A 5,158-nucleotide genomic window follows, 5' to 3' on the forward strand; every position below is an offset into this window, starting at 1 on the left:
GCTCACAATAAACAGTAGGATAAGAAAAGGACAAGAAGGAATTTATTCAATATAATTAGACTGTAATTGCTGAATACTACTTCAGACAGTCAGATCGGTGGGGGTGGAGAACACTCCAAAACCGGAGAATGATCTCTGGGCAGCGTTCATGGCCACAAGTCGGCTGTGCTGCTCCTAGGTCCTGGCGGTCGGCTCTTGCTGGGCCTCCAACTCTTTGGCACTGGAAGGCCTCGCCTGGTTCTCCCAACAAGACACAGGTTTACTTGGGACCAGGGGTCATTTCCTGCGGGAGCGCACAGGAGCGCAACTCTGGCAGTAAAGAGCCCAGGGGGCGGGCACATGCAACAAGCCCCACCCCCTGCTCCCAGCAGCCCTCAGTCAGAGCAAGAAGCAGCCAGGTAAGTTGCAGAGCCCCCCCCCCGTCCAAAACAGTCCAGTGGCACCTTTATGACCAAGTTTTATTCAGGTACAAGCTCTCCCTCCTCTGCAAGGACAGATCTGCACATCCCCCCCCCCAATAGCTAGCAATCCAAAAGAGTCCAGTGGAGCCTGAGCGGTGGGTGTTGCCTTCTGACACACTTCCGGTGATGTCAGGGGGTGTGGCATATGCAAATAAGTTATGCTAATGAGTTATGCTAATGAGCTCCTGCACCTCTTTTCCTATGAAATGACCCCTGCTTGGGACCAGTGTTCCCTCTAAGCTGAGTTAGTGTGAGCTAGCCCACAGTTTTTTAGCCTCCAGCTCACACATTTTTGTCTTGGCTCAGGAAGGAGGGCTCCAGAGCAAACTATTTGATGCAGCAGCCAAATCGCTCGCTCACAACTTTTATGCCAGGAGGTCACGAAGTAGAATTGTTGCTCACAAGATTCCACAGGTTAGAGGGAGCATTGCTTGGGATGCCCTGGCATAGGAACGCTGAGGAAAAGGTGGATTTGTTCCCTGAAGGGCGGAGACTGATGGCCTGGGCGCTGGTTGAGGGAGGGGCCTCGTCACACTGTTAGCTGTGGCTTCAGCCCTGGAAGTGGCTGGTGTCCCAGCGTGGGGAGAAGCAGTGGTCTGGCGAAAGGAGAGGGTGGTGATGTAGGCAGTGAAGGTGGAGGCACTGGTTTGGTCAATGAGCTCGCCAATGGCTTCCGCAGTGGTTTGTCGAATGGCTGGAGCAGTGGTTCTGGGAGGGGCCTTGGAGATGGAGACAGCGGCTTCCCTGGAACCATGCAGGAAGGGGTACCTGGAGGAGCCTTCCTGGCAGGCGTGGTGGAAACCTGCTTAGAATCCATCGCAGAACAAAACAGATGGCACTCAAGGAGCCTGCTTGCGAGGGAGGGCGGGGTCAAGCAAACGAACAAACAAACAAATAGGTTGAGAAGTTCTTTTTTTTTTTTTTGAATAAGCTTTATTCGCTCCCCTAAAAAGGGGAGATATTTCGCTAAAAATTAGAAATAGGGAAGGGTATAAAGAGGGACAAAGAAAAGAGTGAGTGGTATTAGTAGTATGTTAGTCTGTTAAACCTTTTTATAGTCCAATCAGAGGGTCCACGTTTTTCTTCTTCACCAAGGCTTCTTCTTTTCTTCTATGATGTTAGCCAGGTAATTAGTAAGTTAGTATTGTCCTTCTGGTAGTTAATATCAGTTTATTCTTCCTAAGCAAAATCCACTTATAAGAGAAAGATAGCAGTCTTTAAGTTTTATAGCTCTTCCCGCTTTTGTCTCTCAGGTTATAACCTGACGCTCCTCCTTCTTCCTCGTCCTTCACCTCTCCTTCCGAGCTGCTGTCTTCTACGCTTAACGTTGGCGAAAGGAGAGGGTGGTGATGTAGGCAGTGAAGGTGGAGGCACTGGTTTGGTCAATGAGCTCGCCAATGGCTTCTGCAGTGGTTTGTCGAATGGCTGGGGCAGTGGTTCTGGGAGGGGCCTTGGAGAGGGAGACAGTGGCTTCCCTGGAACCATGCAGGAAGGGTACCTGGAGGAGCCTTCCTGGCAGGTGTGGTGGAAACCTGCTTAGAATCCACCATGACCAAAACAGATGGCGCTCGAGGAGCCTGCTTGCGAGGGAGGGCGGGGTCAAGCAAACGAACAAACAAACAAATAGGTTGAGAAGTTCTTGTGCTGGGTTTGGTGTCCACCTTCTTTTCCCCTTTACTCACTGGTTCCTTCTTGGGCTGTGGACGTTTCTCCTCTGTCTGCAGGCCTTCTGCTCCAGAACTGCTGGGTCCTGTATCCATGTTCTTCTCTCTCTCTTACTCACTGGTTCCTTCTTGGGCTGTGGACATTTCTCCTCCGTCTGCAGGCCTTCTGCTCCAGAACTGCTGGGTGCTGTATCCATGTTCTTCTCTCTCTCCCAGAGGGGGCTTAAAAAATCTGCCTGAGGAAATTGTGGTAAGATTCTCGAAGAGGCACGTGAGGGATACAATCCTGAAAGCAGTATCTGGAGCACCCCTGAAAGTGGGGGAGAATACCATCAGGACGTTAAAAGACATTCCATTTGAAATAAGACAAAGGAGAAAGAAATATAAAGAATTAATTCTTTTTCTACAGACAAATGCAATTGGATATAGATGGTTAACTCCAGAAGTCGTAACCTTCAAAATCAAGGATAAAAAAGAAAAGATTGACTCTGTTCAGAAAACATGGGAATTTTTAAGAGTCCAGATGGGAGGGCCAGGGAAGGAAGGAGAAAAAGGGGAGGACAGTAAGTCCAAAGGCGAGCTGGACTCGGAATCCTCCGGGGGAGGACTCTCTCTCAGAGAAAGGGGCGGCAGCCCCTAAAAGTCCTTATAAGCTTCGGAAGAGGCTAGGCAAGGAGAAGGAAAGGCTGAAGGACTCTGAATTGTGCATTTAAAAAAATGTTGAAGTGAGATGCTTTGGGGTGTTTCTGTATGACTGTTAACTTAAGATTTGAAAAAGATAATGTTAAACTTGACTCAGTTGATAGTAAGATTAACGTGATTAAGACTAAATGTATGGTTAAACTGGTGGGATGATCTCCTCTCTTGGGTTTTTAGTCAGTAGTGGGTATCTTTCTTTATCCCATAAATGTAGTTCCCCCTCCCATGTTCTTCTCATCTGGTGTGAAAGTTCCCAGTTCCGGCATACAGATTTTTATGTTGCCGTTGAAAGGGCATGCTTGCTCAGCCGTCTTTCTCTTGGCCCACCCTGTTCTCGCGGGCACTTCCTCAGCCTGCAGGTCTCTTCCGACATCCCCAGGTAGATCCAGGTGGGTGGCCGTGTTCAAAAGCTCTGTTCTTGTAGGCCCAGAATTACTGTCAGGATTCCTTTTGGAGGGTTTCCTCCCAGGTGGGGAACGGTCTTGTTGCCAGTGAGCCTCAGGGGTCCGTGGGTTTCCCAGGGATTTGGCATTAATCTGGCAAGCCCTCTGTCCAGACTCAACAATATTCTTTCCCTGCAGACCTCCCGGAATGAGGGTTTGTGGAGACGGGCTGCTGTTTCTTGAGCTTGATGGAACGTGATAACATCCAGCAGCCTCAGTCACTTTTGGTCCAGTTTTGAGCTCTGCCTGTTTCAGAACCAAAGGAGGGGGAGGAACGGGAAGAGTCCTGCCAGCCTGATACGCCCTCTGTATTCTTCCCCTTCCCCCCCCCCCCCCGAGGAATGAGGGGCAAGGGAGTGTGGCTGGGCAAGAAGAGTCCTATCCCAGGAAGGTGTTTGCTGGCCATGCCCATGAGGCTGCATTGGAAGGCTGGTCGCAGGTTGCAGATGACCCTGCGACCGCTCCGTCAGACTGCACTGATGTGCCAGTGCCCCAGGGGACAGGCCAAGGATACTGCCGGTCATTCGCCAGCACGGGAGAGGATGAGGAGCCATTGGATGGGGAACCTGTGGCAGTTCATCCCTCCAGAGAGGTCCTTGGAAGACAGAGGCCGGTGGTGGCAGATGGTAAGAAGTGGTAGGACTTTCGGAATGTGCCTTGAGCACCAGTGGGGAGAACTTTGGGTGGAGGCCAAGCTGAGGTCAGACGTGGTGCAGACCTTCTAGAGAAGCAGCAAGGACCTCCTCCCGGGGGCGAACCAGCAGTCGCTGCAGAGACACTCAGGGGTGGGTGGTTTGACCCTTCTGGGGGGAAGGTCCTTAAAAGCCTCATCTAGAAACAGACAAGGCACACTTCTTCAAGTACACTGGAATGGAAGAAGAGGTTCTAAACTTATAGACAGGGATTTAAGTTATGCAAAGTGAAAAACTAAATAACACATTTCTCAGTCAGTTACTGCCGTTGGGTTTTTAAATCACCAGCTCATTGTGCTATTATCTGAACTGATACTTTGTGATATGTGAATACAACTTATAGACAGGGATTTAAGTTATGCAAAGTGAAAAACTAAATAACACATTTCTCAGTCAGTTACTGCCGTTGGGTTTTTAAATCACCAGCTCATTGTGTTATTATCTGAACTGATACTGTGTGATATGTGAATACCTCTGACTGATTTCTCACTTAGGGTTCAATGTTTGGTGCCAGCACTGGGAAATAAATCTCTAGAATGATGTAAATAGTTTTTTTACATGCTTCTCTGGAGCCACATACTTTGTACTTGTCATTGGCTCAGCTCCTGTGGTACCTAATCGTGGTGAGACCGCGCCGCCAGAGTAGTTTTGATTCAGGTGGGTTGCCCGCCGTGTTGGTCTGAAGCGACAGAGCCAAGTTTGGGTCCAGTGCCACTTTTAAGACCAACAAAGCTGAATTCTGGGTAGAAGCTTTCATAAAGCTTATGGAGCATATGTGGAGCACGTAAAAAAACTTTCATAAAGCTTATACCCAGAATTAAACTTTGTTGGTCTTAAACTTTGTTCGTCTTAAAGGTCTTAAAGGTGCCACTGGACTCAAATTTTGTTCTACAGTGTTGGGTATTACAAGTTGAAAACACTCAGTATATCTGGGGTTAAATGTTTGTTTATGTTACTCACAGGAAGTCACATGTTTCTCATGTAACCAATGTTCTTTAGATGTAGAAAGCCAGGGAATTTTCTCCCTGATCTAGGAATTTGATTAGGACTAAAGTGTTAAGGCGTATTACCATTTTATGGCTTCTCTTCCCATCTTTGTTTGGTGTTCTGAAGAACAAGGTAGCCATACTCTCTCTCTTCTAGTTTTGTCTTTGTAGAGTAAGGATGTAGCCGATTAGCTGTTGTTATTTTCATCCCAG

Source organism: Gekko japonicus, unplaced genomic scaffold (assembly GCF_001447785.1).
Source record: "Gekko japonicus isolate JY-2015 unplaced genomic scaffold, Gekko_japonicus_V1.1 scaffold1114, whole genome shotgun sequence".
Classification (NCBI taxonomy): domain Eukaryota; kingdom Metazoa; phylum Chordata; class Lepidosauria; order Squamata; family Gekkonidae; genus Gekko; species Gekko japonicus.